Genomic DNA, 16,051 nt, shown 5'->3' with positions numbered 1-16,051 from the left:
ACAGTGCTGTAGAACCAGACACTTACACTGCAACAATACAAAACACGTCGAAAGAAATGTTAATTTTACATGAGCAAACATACACACAATACATTTGCAAAACATTTTCTGACATGAACGCTCGATTGTAAAAAATGTAATGTTACTGTGCTTCCATTGCATCAGCTAAAACGCACGTTTGAAGCGTTGATTAGACAACGAAAGCGTGTGTCTCCCAGGTTTCTCCGTTGTCTGCGCGTATAGATGATACTGAAAATAGATCAAGGGGTTCCAAACTGATCTTTGATGGCTTAAAACATGAAACTTGGTAAGCATCCGGAAAGCGTGTCCTTAACCTTCGCGCCCAACATCTTAACCTCACCATTCAGCGGCGTAATATCGAACGCGCCCACAGGCTAGGTTCCTCTCACCAGGACCGGCCCCATCTGGTAATCGTTAAGTTTTCGCACTTCAAACACAAACAAAGTATCCTCTCGTTGTGTAGTCAACTGAAAAACACGAATTACAGCATACCGGAAGTCTCCTCGCCGAAACTTCGCCTTGCTCGAAGGAACCTGACCGAATTTGGGAAAGCTCGCAATATGCAGTTTAAAGAAATTCGACAAACTTACTTCTGAAGGAAAAAAACCTTCGTTTTTGATCAGACCACCGAAGTTGTTACAGAACTGACCTCATAGCACCCAGATAAACCTACAAAGTCTTCCTCTCAACCCAGTCATCCACTTCTGTCATTCGTGTTCACTAACACCAGTAATCTAATTCCGAAGCGTAGTTTTTTGTGTGACCTAGCGAATTCATCTTCCAATAACATTATCATACTCATAGAAACCTAGTTAAACAGGTCTGTACTTGATACTGAAGTACTTCCCACGATTAAACATTTTGACATTTTCGGTAAGGATAAAAGCCGTAATGTGCGCGGTGGCGGCGTGGTAATAGCAACTAATAGCCAGTTACAATGCAGCGTTGTTAACTCATTGGCATCACTCGAAATGGTTTAGATTTGATACAACACGTGTTTTAGCCATGCTGACTGGTGTGTACTATTGCCCTTCGAACAGCGACAGCCCTTTTGCGGCTTTGTTTGATGACGCCTTGTTCGGATTAAAGGCTACTTTTCAGAACGCCCTCATTCTACTTTTGGGAGATTCAAATTTTCCTACGATCGACTGATCAGACGTTATCATTTAGTAATGTTGGGTCTCAGTTTGTCGACACATGTCTTACTTTCTTACATACTATCGTCGTCCCACTTTTTTACTCCCGCCCAGCATGGTTTCCGTAAAGGCCTCTGTTGCGACACTCAATTTTTCCTTATTTTTTCATGACCTGCATTCGTATCTTGACCACAACATTTCAATTGACGCCGTTTTTTCAGATTTCGAACAAGCGTTTGATGAAGTCCCCCATTCTCGACTAATATTCAAGCTATGCCGCCTTAACCTACATCCCGCCTTAACCTACAATAAACTGAATTAACTGTTATCTTACACATCGTCAGAACTTTGTTCATGCAACTTGCACTAATCCCCCCGTGTCCCAGGTTCTCTCAGCTGTCTACAAAGCCGCCGTGCTGGGGCCCCTTCTTTTTTTAATCTAAATTATTGACCTTCCCGACGTTGTCTCTTCTAATATCCGCCACTTCGCGGATGATTGCGTTGTCTACCAGCAAACAGTCGATTCCTCAGATGAAACTGACCTTCAAAACGATCGCGTTGCTGTTCAAGAGTGGTGCAGTAAATAGCTCATGTCCCTTAACGTCAGTACAAAATCTTTAATCTCTTTCACCGTCGTTCTAATTATGCACCCCACTCGTATTACCTAACCAATGCTGGATTACCCTCCGGTACATCAGTCAAGTACTTAGGCAAACACATTAGTCACAATTTACCTTGGTTCAACCTAGGCACAATTTAACTTGGTTCAACCATATCAGTCATGTTAATAACGCATGAAATGGCGTCCTCACGTATTTACGTCGCAACCTTTCCCATTCACCATAATCTGTTAAACTGCTTGCATGAAGGCACTCGTCATTTCCAAACTTAATTACGGCAACGCCACCTACCACCCGCAAGAAACCAACTTCTGTAGACCTTTGAATCCGTCCAAAACCGCGCAGCCAGATTCCTTCTTTCAGATTATTCGTATCACACACGCGTTTCGGCTGTTCTCTTTCTCAACATCGGCAGCCGAAAGTGAACTGAATATCTGGCAGCCAGGTAGCTGCCATTCTGCGTCTGAACATGGGCGGCCGGAGAAATACCGAAGCGCTGGTGGCCGAATGTTGGCCACTCATCGTATGATCAGTGGCTTCCAGAACCTGGATGCTGGTCGGACATGCCCGAAAGCTGCCATAGGCGGGCCGGTCTGTAAAAACACTTTCTGTGCCGCCTGGGGTGGTTTCGGACAACTGCCTGAGCGGGAAGACCTGCCAAGTGCTTCTGCCAGACGGATCAGCCAAAATCCTACAGGAGGCGGTTATTACAGTTTACACGCCATATGTCACCGGCAAAATAACCGCTGCTTGCATGGATGAGCTCATGTACGATTTTGTGTTAGGTAATATCGCTGATGCGCATGTGCCTCCAACTCAAATTCCGAACCGGGGCTACAGAGGGACCAGATCGGAAGCTTCTTCAGGGGAAGCTAATTTCGACGAGAATCCCACGTCCAAAGGCCATCCCATCTTACTTTTTTCCGTCATCAAAGGGAAGCCCAAGCTTGTGTCCTCGAAAGCGCCACCCATAGGTTGTCTTGACGTCCCCAACATTCAACTCGGGGAGGAACAGCGCAACGACTTTACCTTAAAATGTTGCTTCCGCAAACCGAGCAAGACATTTTTGTCCGGAAAAGGCAACCGTTGTACGCCGGTCATTATGAAAATCTTTCGTACCATCGCTACGAACTCGCAACGGGCAAGATGTCCTAACAACTGGTGGTCAAAAACATTACCGGAAACAGGTTCTTCGAGTGGCCCATGGGGATGTCAGAGATGATCACTTAGGGGTACGACACGGTCACGAATTCTGTTGGCCGGGGGTAGGAAGTGACACCAAACAGTTTATAAGGTCTTGCGGCTTATGTCGAGCAGCCACCTACAAATAGCAACAATTTGGCAAATGCTCCTCGGATAGGAGACAGTGCCCACCGCCGTACTGTGCCTCGCGGGCGCCGCAGCTTCCCCGCTACACCACGTCGATACAGATGCAAGAATTAGTGGGGTGTTCATACGCAGGACCGAGTTGCTTCGCGTCCACCTGTCTCCGCGTCCACTGGTTTTAGTGCTGTTACTTAACAAGCGTAACCTAAATACTATACTGTGACTATCTCCCCTGACACACTTGTAATTGCTATAAATGAAACACTTGAGACTTTATATTTAGATGTTTGTTGGCAGGACCTTGTTTTAGGAGATTGTCGGGCTCTCTCCTCTTCGAACTTATCGACCCACTTCAGTGATGGGGACTGTGCGTGACTTATTTCGGAAATTTCAAAAGGTGGTGGTCATTGTTTTCATGCAGCCGAAAGGTCAAGAGTTTCCACGCCGCAATATGCCAGACAATCCCAACCTGGGTATGTGCCAAAATGCGAGAGCGAAAAGAGGAAGTCGCGTTTGTGAGGCTGGCGGAAAGTAGGCGGTTCACCGTGCGGTGCCAGGTCCCTGGAACAAACAACCACTTTTTTCTCGCCAGTCGCCGCTTCTCTGCCGCTAGATAGGTGCTTTAAAGAATCCAATTGAGCGTTTTAGGTTGGCGTTACCTGTTTCACTTATGTTATGTATTGGCGGATTACCGTTTGCGTTTCCAAAAAAGGATATATATATATATATATATATATATATATATATATATATATATATATATATATATATATATTTATATATATATATATATATATATATATATATATATATATATATATATATATATATATATATATATATATATATATATATATATATATATATATATATATATCTAGAGAAAGAAACTTACAAAGCGCGCCGAAATAGTATAAGTAAAGAGTCGGATACACAGCACGGACACTAACTAACAAGGTTTACTTACGTAGCGGCAACGGGACTAGCCTTCATCAGAGTAAAGTTACATGATTTTGCTGTCGCAAACATTTGGAACACATTTCTTATATAGGTTTGCATTCAACTGTGAGAAGGAGCGGAAGATGTTTTGGAAATGGAGGGTTTGCATACAGTGGGGCTACGCCTACGTTACAACAACAAACCAAAAGAAAAAAAAAGGGGGGGGAGCGAGAGAGAGAAAGGGGTCGTGTTAACAAAGAAGCGTTCAAGGTTCACCATGACGGGTCTACGTATGCCGCGTGGGCTGCAAGTTCAGACAATGCGGGAAACTGGACAACCGCAATTTCAAAAGAAAGGGCAGAGTATACAGTAAGGTATTCAGTGGCTGGGGAGACTGGTTGGGGCAGAAGCGAAGATAGGTGTGCAGCCCGCGGATCAAGAGAATAGATACGGTGCACAAAAGAGCGTTTCACAGAAGCTACCAACTGAACAGGAAATAGGTAGGGTCACAAAAGGTTAAACATGAATAGATCACAAAGAGTTAAACATTCTTAAGTGGTGGTGGGAACAAGGCCTCCTTCCCCACGACAAATGGCATTGTTGAGCCGCATTAGTCTAATAAAGCTGCTGTATTAGGAGAGTTCCTGCGAATTATGATGGGAAACTCGAGGGTAGGAATAATGAACATAGTTATAAAAATTGTTAACGATGCCAATAAGCAACTATCATTATCGACGTTCTATAAACCACTACCCAATGATCCCACTCAAGACTACAAGCAAATTGCCAAACATAAACTAGCTGAGCTTGTTAAAAATAAAACAATAAATGAAACCACGGCTCGTTCCCTGATCCCCTTAAGCCCAGTCGCCGGTAAATTCTATCTTCTCCCAAAGAATAACAAGGTGGATAACCTAGAGCGCCCCATTGTTTTTGGCATTGTCACTGTTATCGAAAGCCTTTCGCGCTATGTGGATAATCTCATTTGCGGCATTACGCCCAGCTTTCCCTCCTTCATTAAGGATACCAATGACTTTCTCTCAGACATCTCAAAAATTGAAATTCCTGATAACTGCCTTCTGGTCACCCTCGAAGTTGCGTCACTGTATACAACATCCCCCATAAAGATGGCATCGCCGCGGTATCCCTTGCGTATGAGCATTCATCGTGCGACAAACATATCGATTCTTCTGGTCTCCAAACCTTCCTTAGGCTTATTCTTGAACTTAACAATTTTGAGTTCGACGAAGTTAATTACGTGCAAGTCAGCGGAACGTCAATGGGAACTCGAATCAGACCTAACTACGCCAATATCTTTATGTCTAACCTCGAATCAAACTTTCTTGACACCCAAAATTTAAAGCCAATGTACTACAAAAGGTATATTGTTGACATATTCATGATCTGGCAACACGGTGAGGTGGAGCTCCTAACCTTCATTGAGGCATTTAACCTATCCCATCCTAGTATTTCCCTTGCTCATTCCTATTCGGAACACAGTGAAAACTTTCTGGACGTCACCGTTACTACCTTCCAAGGTCGTCTTCAAACTAAACTGTATAGAAAACCGACAGACACGCGGCTGTACTTGCACTTCCGAAGTAGCCATGTCAGACACCGCAAGAGAGCAATACCTTACAGCCAAGCCCACCAATTTAGGAGAATTTGCTCAAACCAAGCCGACTTTGACTCAAACTGTCGAGAACTCAAGACCGTTATTCCTGAATAAAAAATACCCGGAAAAAGTTATCGACGACGCTATTGTGCGACCCAACCAATTAAACCGTAACGTAATCTGTAAGAAAAAAGCCCCGAACGGGAACCCGGAAACTAACTTAGTTATAACTCACTCATTCTCCGCTCCGAGAGTGTCAACCATGCTAAAAAAAACATCACAATATCCTAATGCAAAGTGACCGCTTAAAAAGCATATTCTACGAACCACCAAGCGTTCTCTACCGGCGTAATAAGAATTTAGGTGACTTTCTTAATAACTCTCATATCAACCGAACGGCAACTATTGGCTGCATGCCCTGCAATACACTCCGATGTAAAGTATCCCCACACATGACCACTACACAGCGCGCCACCAGCACGGCTTCAGACTACTACGTAAAAATAAAAGGTAACTTTAACTGTGCCTCCGCAAATGTCGTATATCTTGTAGAGTGCACTGTTTGTAGGCAACGATATATCGACCAAAAGGAAACGCCCTTCCGAATACGGTTCAATAATCACCGCTCTCATGCAAAAAGCTGCCCCTATGTGCCCCTGTCAAGACATGTGAACAGTCGCGGGCATGCATTTGAACATCTTAAAGCAACGATTTTAGAATACGCCTTCAAAACGCACCTCGACCGCGAGGTGCGGGAATCTTATCTCATTTATAGGTTTGGGTCAGCCTCACTTGGGATTAATAAAAGTTACGGAAAAATAACGTGCTTATCCCTCGAATAAAAATGGCGCTTTATAATTTTTATAACTATGTTCATTATTCCTACCCTTGAGTTTCCCATCAGAATTCGCAGAATCTCTCCTAATACAGCAGCTTTATTAGCCTAATGCTGGTCAACAATGCCATTTGTCCTGGGGAAGGAGGCCTCGTTCCCACCATCACTTAAGAATGTTTAACTCTTTGTGATCTATTGATGTTTAACCTTTTGTGACCCTACCTATTTCCTGTTCAGTTGGTAGCTTCTGTGAAATGCTCTTTTGTGCTCCGTATCTATTCTCTTCATCCGCGGGGGGCACATCCATCTTCGCTTCCGCCCCAACCAGTCTCCCCAACCACTGAATACCTTACTGTATACTTTTCCCTTTCTTTTGAAACCGCGGTTCATGTGCAGCTTTCCCGCTTATGGCAGTTCTTTCAACAGTGATTACTCTGCAATTTTTTAGCGAAATGAAAAGTTCTTTTGCACAGCTAATATTTGGGGTGAATGCTTGCTTTGTGCACAGTTTCGAGTAGCGCACGTTGCACGACTGGGTTCCTGAGCCATGAGAACTATCCCGTACAAATGCATGGGGAGTTAGATTTGACAGCGAATTGCACAAACAAATTGTCAGAAACCTGAAATTTTTGTTTTAGCGTTTTCATCTTCACGTTGGCTTCTAGCTTTATGCCAAATATCATTTTCCTACAGTGGCTTTGCTAGGTTCCGGAGAGGTTGTAATTTTGAGCCAGAAAGCTGGGTATGTCCAGTTTCCCGCATTGTGCCCACGCGGCATACGTTGACCCGTCATTGTGCAACCTTGAACGCTGCTTTGTTAACACGACCCCTTTCTCTCTTGCTCCCCCCCCCGCTTTTTTTCTTTTTTTGGTTTGATGTTGTTGTATCATAGCCGTAGCCCCACTGTACGAATACTCTCCATTTCCGAAACATATTCCGCTCCTTCTCAGTTTTCTGCAAACCTATGTAAGAAATGTGTTCCAAATGTTTGCGATAGCAAAATCATGTAACTTTACTCTGATGAAGGCAAGTCCCGTTGCCGCTACGTAAGTAAACCTTCTTTGTTACTGTTCTTACTCTGTATCCGACTCTTTACTTATACTATATATATATATATATATATATATATATATATATATATATATATATATATATATATATAATATATATATATATATATATATATATATATATATATATATATATACATATATATATATATATATAAATATATTTAAATGTATTCAAGCTTTTCTTTCTACTTCTGGTCGCGTGAATTGCTGAAGGGCAAGATTTAACTGGTAATTCGGGTCTTAATCATAACAAAGTTACAATTTATGTCCTCCTTCTTTCCCTGAATAAATTAGTTTTTTGAGGTCCTCGCGAATTTCAGCAATTGAGTTCGCCCTGGCCCATCCCCTGTTGGCAAAAACATTGAGGGTGTGATCATCATGATCATCATCATCGAACGTCTGCCGCTGTGAATGGTCCCAGCAGGTAAGGAAGGAAGGCAGAAAACTTTACCTTGCTAAGAACCCTTACTTCAGGGCACTCTCTTGGGAAGCTGTGGCCATGGCTTCCTCCGCTATGGACGTCAGCATGAGCTTTGTCGCAGCGCTGGGGTCAGCCAGGCTTGCCTCCCTTGATGCCAAATTTGGATTCGGGATGCGGGCCAACTTTGAATGTCGATCGCAGGCCCGTATTGCGTGCAATATGTTGCCACAGTTGCGGCTGAGACGACGAGTTGCGGACGCACCACAACAGGCGCGGCACCCCGATCGGCATCCGGTGTGGGCGCGACCCTCCATTTGAGTTTGCCAACAGGGACGACAATGGGTGCACGCAACAAACTTCGAAGCGACACAGCTGTGCCGATAGGCCCCACTGTAATACAAGCCTGACGCAGGACGTTGGTTGTTCCCCCGTGTGTGTGTCTGTGTACGGTCCCATGCCGTATCGCAGATCGTCCCTTCTGTAGTATCTATGGCCATTCGTTTGGCTTCCTAATAGGGTCCCATGCGTGTGCCTATGCCCGACTCCCTGTATCAAAACTTCTGAAAATTACCCGACGTGGCCTACCTCTTCACTGGCATAATTGTTCCTTTATCTGTTAAAACCGAGGCATTTCTGAGATTTGGTGGTTTCAGCCTGGCCTCGGTATAAATATTGAATTTGTTGTATTTCTTAGGAGCGAGCAGTTTATGAGAACGTTTCTGTATTAAGGCGGCTGTAGTGCAGGCGATGAGATCGGTTGTCGTTAGTTTTAGGGCATTGAATACTTTAACTGCCTACCCCTACAGCAGACATTATAATACTGTCTGCGGAAAAACAGTTTTTACTCACCTCGGTGTGGAGAAGTTGGGATCCCAAATGGAGTGGTGTTCAAAATACAAGTACAGGGGCGATCAAGCTTCGCTCAGGCCCTGAGCCCGTTACATTGAAGAGGAAGTTTCCATTGAAAGTTATATTGTTCAGTTCGCTCGTCAATATATTTTATTTGGTGGAAAGGCCACAGGATCTTCGAAGTTAACGGCTTTTGTATGCTATTTTAATCAGGCGAAGGCACGAAGTATCGCATTATGAAAGTCAGCGCAGACGAAAACAGGACAGGAAGTGTAAGGACGATATAAGCGCTGTCTAGCACGTGAAGTTATATAACAAAAAAGAACACGTGTGATGTATGAAAAAATTGCGATAAGAAATCAAAAATGTCTCAAAAAACTTGCATCACGCAACCACTGAAACACCTGACTTGTCTAAGAAGACAACCTGTAGCGAACATTAAAAAGCTGTAGCGAACATCATAGCTGATGTAGTCTGTCACGTAACAAACGGTATTTTATCCACTGGAATTTTCCCGGATAAAATGAAAGTGGCGAAAGTCTCTGTTTTATATAAGTCAGGTGCCGTTGATTGCATTACCAATTATGGGCCGATATCTGTACTCCCTCTTTTCTCGAAAATAGTAGAAAAAGTTATTAATTCCCGTATTACAAGTCACCTAAATAAATATAATCTAATATCAGCTAATCAGTATGGGTTTCAGAAAAACAAATCAACGGAGATGGCTCTGGTAAATATTAGAGAAAACTTGTAGACAACATAGAGAAACAGTTGTACACTCTAGGTATTTTTTTAAACTTTAGTAAAGCGTTCAATTCGAATAAACATGAAATCCTATTCGCTAAGTTACCATAATACGGCATAAGAAGTCTTGCACTCGAGTTGATACGGAGTTATTTAGCTTATCGGAAACAGTATGTATTACTTCATAACATGTCTTCAGATACTGAATATATAAAATTTGGCGTCCCACACGGGTCAATATTAGGACCGATAATATTTATTCTATACATAAATGACATAGTTAATATCCCCCACACACCAGAAATTGTGCTTTACGCAGATGACACAAATGTCTTCTTTTCATCCCGGAACATATCATCTCTTGTTTCCTTAACAAATTCATGGCTCGAAAGCCCATCCCAATGGCTCCGTTCCAATCAGCTTCACCTGAAAATTAATAAAACGAAGTATATAGTATTTTGTTCTATTAACAGGACTGTTACTCTTAGTAATGTAATTACTTTTGAATCTAAGCGTTTGGAACGAGTCTCTGACCATAAGTTTCTAAGTGTAGTATTTCATGAACACCTTCGTTGGGGATGTCATATAAGTTCTATTAAACGTAACATTGCGCAACACACTGGCATGTTAAGTAAATTTAGAGCCCTTTTGCCTACGAGAATAAAAAAGCTACTTTAGTTTGCCTATGTGCATGCACGGTTACATTATTGCTTACTTGTATGGGGAGTTGCGTCAAAATGACTCATGGTTGGCTTGCATCGCATGCAAAAGAAGGGTCTGCGGTTCATTCATATTCTCTCAAACTATACCAATACATATGCATACTTTCAACAAGATTGCATACGTTATGTTCAGTCATTGTTTAATCAACCACTGGCTGAAACGATTTTTCTAGAGTTCAATACTAACCCAGAGCTTTTTCTTTTTAATTTAACTAACACTGAAGTAGCGTATAATTTCCGGCATAACTTTATAAAAACATGAACTCGAACTAATTATGGCACTCAAACACTTAAATTGCCAATTCCTAATCGCTTGAACAATCACCCTGTACTATTTGACATGGTTGAACACACTTCCTCGGTATACGCTTTTAAACGGAAAACCAAAATGTATTTTCTCCATGATGTTTAGGATTTTTCTTGTAGATCTGTTGACTTTGTGATTTTTTACGCTATATTACTTTTTCTGCGCAAAAACGAAGAGTGGGCACGGTAATTTGATTTCTGGTACATTTTGTTACGCAAGAAAAGCGTGTAATTCTCTTCAGTTATGTCTTCTTAGTATGCTTTATTTTGGCATATGTTGCTGTTGATATACCGGATGTGTGCATGCTTGTTGTATGTATTTTGCCATGTATAGCTGCTTCTGCTCTCGCTTGTGCTGTCAGGTGCTGGGGGCCTAGACAGGCGAGTATTGCAGTCGTCTTTGGCGGCAGCTGCTGCACCTTGGGCGACTGCAATGCCTCAATCGCCTTTTGCCTCAGCACCTTGGCCATTTTATTGTCAGAAGTTCAATAAACAAAGAAACAAAGCTCATCATCCGTAAGCAAAATTGACGGATGGCTCACGCACATGTCTCTGCTCATAGGCTTGGGCTATTTCCCGCGTTCGCTGGCTTTTGCTGCTCATCATCACGCCTGCTGATTAAACTACGGAGCGCCGCCGCACTCTTTGCAGTGGCGCGACAAGTGCGAGGTAGGCACGCAATTGAATGAAGTAGCAGACGTTTAGGCATCGTCCCGTCTGGCTGATATACTTTGCATTCCAGAGAAGTAACAGAACAGAGTACACGACTGCAGAAGCGCACTTGGTGAAACGTTTTTCGGGCCTTATGGTACTTTTTACCGCCAGTAGCTGCTCCTCCTTCATGCAAACTTCTATTAATACCGGCACATACGCTCGCCAGATTTCGGCCTGCACGAAACACGACAAGGTGGTCATACTGGCCGGCAATCTTTTACTTGCTGTGTGAGACAGAAGGCAGATACTGAATCACAGCGGTTTTTCTTCTCCTCTTCGGAAGCGTTGCCGCCACATACTAGCCAGAGAATTATTCTTGCTTCCGTCGATTCAGCAATCGTTGCGGCACGGAAGCAAGAGCCAAGCGCGGGAAGCCTTCCGCTTCCAATCTAGCAATTTGGCGCGAAAATTTATCTCGCAAAAAATGAGTACAAGAATTCTTTAGCACCGCGCCGAGACACGAAGTGGCCAACCCGTTTTTTACAATCGCAAAATGTGCAGAATGAAACTTTAACAATGGCTTTACAGATTGGGAGGAGTATGACCAGCAAATTTGATATTTCTGAAACTGCAGAGAGAAGTCTAGGAATTGTAGTACATGATTTTGTGGAACTTCCGATGCTAAAGTCAGGCCTTTGCCCCTTTGTTTGAGCTTTTCAGAACTTCGGTCATAGACCGGGTAAAATGGACACGGTCAACAAACACTAAATAGTCATCCACATATCCAAAGACTTGTCATACAGGCCCTTCGAAGTGTAGTTGTAAGGCTCTGTCAACTTTTGAAAGAAAAATGTTACTAAGTGCTGGGGCCACCCTAAAGCCGATACATACCCTAGACGTATGCACAAAAAGACCTTTCCCGAACGAAACAACTGTAGAGCGCAAATAACACCACATTAGCTCTAGAAAGCCTTCCACAAAAATTCCAGCCCTGTTTCTGAAAGTAACGTGGTCGTTGTCCTCTAAAATGGTTTCTTCGTCGCACGTCATCAAGTGCTCATGGTGAAATGAATAGAGCAAGTCCTGTATGTCCACACTGAATGCGTAACACTTTGCTGGATTTTGCTCGGTCAATAGAGTCACCACCTCTTCCGAGTTACTTACAAGGAATGGGTCAAAAATTATTAGTGCTGCCACATTCGTCTGTAAAAAACCCGACACAAGGTGCTGCCATGAATTGCGCTCAGTTACGATGGCTCGGAAAGGAATGCGAGCCTTGTGAGTCTCTAGTGTGAAAAAACTCTGGAGTTCAAGTCCCTTAGGCGATTTCACTCTTGAATGCAAACGTTCCAGGTTTAAGTGAGCAAGGAGGGCAATTGCACGTTTCTTTATTCGGAAAGCTTTTTGAGATACAGGCATGAAGTTTTTTTCCACAGCCTCAATAGCTTTTCCATCGAACATTCCCTGAGGCATGGCAACAAAGCACCCTTCTTTATCCGTAACAACCACACGAAGGTCATTGTCGACGAACCAGTTCACTAGACCCCGCAAATTTATCCCTAGGGGCATCCCATCCTCACACTTGTCTTGCCACTGCAAAGAGTGCTCTGTGATCCACAGTTTAATCGGAAAGTCGTGATGATGAGCAGGAAAAGCCTGCGAACGCGGGAAATACCCAAGCTTGTTGAGTGTTGGTAATTTAATAATGTAATGAATTACTTCAGGCCAGTAATTTCATCAAAAAAACTCAATACCTTGCGAATTACTTTACGATATAGCCTGTCCGTTTCTCTTAAGGCATAAAAGTTAAGCCGGAAAAGTCGACCAAGTAGAGTTCCAATGCCCAGAGAGTCTCTGAGCAGTGAAACTCTACGAACGCGAAGGAAACAACGGCCGATGAGAGCTGCGCCTGCTTTCTCGTGCGTCTACATTCCCGTTCTATGCGTTCAGGGAATGCAGGAGCATTCCAATGGTGCCCGAAAAAAAAAAGTTCATCTGTATATTCAACACAACCCTGCCCTCTTCCGCACCAGCGGAGCATCCTTTTAGCAAGACAAGAACATCGGGGACGCCTTTGCGATTTCCACTTTGAATATCGGCTCCTTCTGAGAAATATATCTAACATATCAATGTTTAGCGCTGCAAATTCACTGTACACAAGTTGGTGTATAAACAAATATTTTTGAGATTGCAGTGTATATGTATATGTGTTGGCAGTGTATGAGTGATGAATTTTGTTTACCAATTGCAAAGTAATTTTATTACTTTTGAAGAGTAATAGTAATGTAATGTCTTTACTTTGGGTCACCTGTAATTTCTAGTGTAATATAATAAAAATTTAAAAACTTTTAGGAAAGAAATGAGTAATGTAATTTAATTACCTTTCAGAGGTAATTTTGCCATCTCTGGTGTGAGTGTTTGTGTGAGATAAGGTTCGGGGGCCGTATGTTTCTTTTTTGCTTTTTCATCACAATTTTTGCTTAATGGAGCCATGAAGAGAAAATGCAACTTCGTTTAATTTGAAAGAACTAGGATACAGTATCTCAATCAGCTCTATTCCAGCCGCTAGAGATGCTTTTTATTGAAGAGAAATGGAACAAGTACCAAAAAACGTTCAAATTTTGCGCTAGTGTTACGCCTTATGGAGAAGAGTGACGTCTTACAGGCCAACAGTAAAAACATAATTTTCAGTGCGTTAACTGCACGTTAGCAGTGAAAGTGCTGCATTTAATTGGAATTAGATGCCCCATTACAGTGGTCCAGTCATGTATCTTCGCGACCAGTCAGTTGGGCGGCCGGCAATCGCACGTCAAGGTTCTGTGACGTCAAAGAAAAGTTTAGGGAAATTGCCTAGGGAGTCGCCACGGCTTCACACGCTTTCTTTATTATCTCCATTATTTGTTTTAATATTCCGATGATATTGGTATCGTTGTTATCGGGACTAAGCAGCCTTTCCAATAAACCTAACTTGCATTTTGTCTTCATGGCTCCTTTAACCTACGTGTTTTCCAAATAAACCTTCAGTTGTTAGACAGCGCTTGTGTCTTTCGTACTCTTCATGTCTTGTTTTCTTTTGCTCTGACCATTATGAGGCTGCAGATTGATTGCTTTCTTCGCAAGTATTTTCAAGAAAATGTTTCCAGTGTGCCATTTTGGCGGACTTACTGCGTACCCGAGCCGATGGGCGCAGGAGCAAGTGTGGCCGTGAGCTATGACAGGGCTTTTTATTTCCCGTAGACGGCTAGAAAAGAGGGAGGAGGTGATTGCAGAGAAAAACGAGAGGGAATCTTTGTCTAGCATTTACAGTATCAGCCAGCTCCTACATGAACCATTGTGCGGCGCCAGCGGGGTGGCGTCCCCACCACGACCTTTCCGCCACCACAGGTGCAAGGTATCTCGCTTCGGACCTCGGAGAGGCGGCGATGCAGCCGAGGCGGCGAATCGCAGTTCTGTTCGCGTGGGTTCTTCTGCTTCAGCTGGCTTCCCGAACTAAAGCCGCCAATGCTTTCTGAAGTTCGTTCTCTCTCTCTGTGTATGGAGGGTGGGGGCGCACAGTAACTTACTGCCCGTGTGGCCGTGGGTTAGTAGCCCGGCCTGCGAAAAAGCCTGTAACCTAAGGGCCGTACGCGGAATGATACATTTCAGGATAACTACGATGCATACAGGTGGTTACTTGGTTGATGATTTGCAATAATTGCAATGTGCTAATAATTGCAATATCCTAATACAATTTCTGAAGGAAGCTAATAAAAGATTGCATACTTGGGTTTTGAACGCCCAATCTATACTTAGGGTATGAGGAGCACCGTAGTAGAGGCTAGGGACTAATTTGAAAGCGAAGGCTTACAATGCTCACTAAAGGCGTCTGTAACACGAAAACTCCCTGCAGGAAAGCCAACTTTCTCTAATGATGATGAATAATCCCGGGTGAAGTAAAAGAACAAAACGCTTCCAGTGGCCAGTATCGAAGCTGAGTCTCTCGCGTATGAAGCCGGCGTCCATCCTATTGCTCATTTCGACGTGGTCGAAGCGGTTTGGAAAACGCAGACGACCATAAATTAATCCGTCGCGACATAGCTTCACGTGCAACCATCGTCGTCGTTAGACTGAGGGGTGTATGATTTTTTTATCACCGCTTGGGCATTCTTAGCGTGCACCAAAATATCGACTTCGCACCTCCACCTCAAAAACGGGGCCCCCGCGGCCGTGAATCTATCGCCTATCCTCCTGTGGTTCGGCCGCCCATCGCCTCAGCCACTCAGACTTTGGCTAAAATTACGTATTACCTACCAGCAACACTAAGTAATGACTTCTTTAAAACATCACTAAAGTACCATATGTTCTTGCTGTGTTGCTGTGCACGCCTTCACTGCGCTCAACAGCTCGGTGCGCGTGTTTATAAAAGCAGTCCACAATTTGTTTCTGCCACGCTGTCACCGTTACTTTTTTTATAAAAAGCAGACAAAGAGTATATTCTTTGGTGAGAACCGTAGGGCTAGAAGATAAAAGAAACTGTATTTTATGGAAAGCATAAGGAATTACTGTGATCCATTTTGTTGTGTGGGGTAGAGGCGGGCTAAATTTTGGCGACACGCTAACGACAAGAGATAATAGAACGCGTAATCGCAATCAACAGTTATTCAGTCATTCACAAGCCTATTCACGCAGGCCTGGCTGTAAGATGAATTCTCTATGTCGGGACATCTTCGTGTTAACGCGCCAATACATGTTACATTAACCAGCATCGCAGCGCTAGCGCAGACCCTGTAACGTAATTTTTCTGCAGTCAC

Source organism: Haemaphysalis longicornis, unplaced genomic scaffold (assembly GCF_048455015.1).
Source record: "Haemaphysalis longicornis isolate Haplotype H1 unplaced genomic scaffold, Haemaphysalis longicornis Haplotype H1 scaffold_14, whole genome shotgun sequence".
NCBI lineage: Eukaryota > Metazoa > Arthropoda > Arachnida > Ixodida > Ixodidae > Haemaphysalis > Haemaphysalis longicornis.
Note: the sequence above shows the minus strand (reverse complement) of the source record.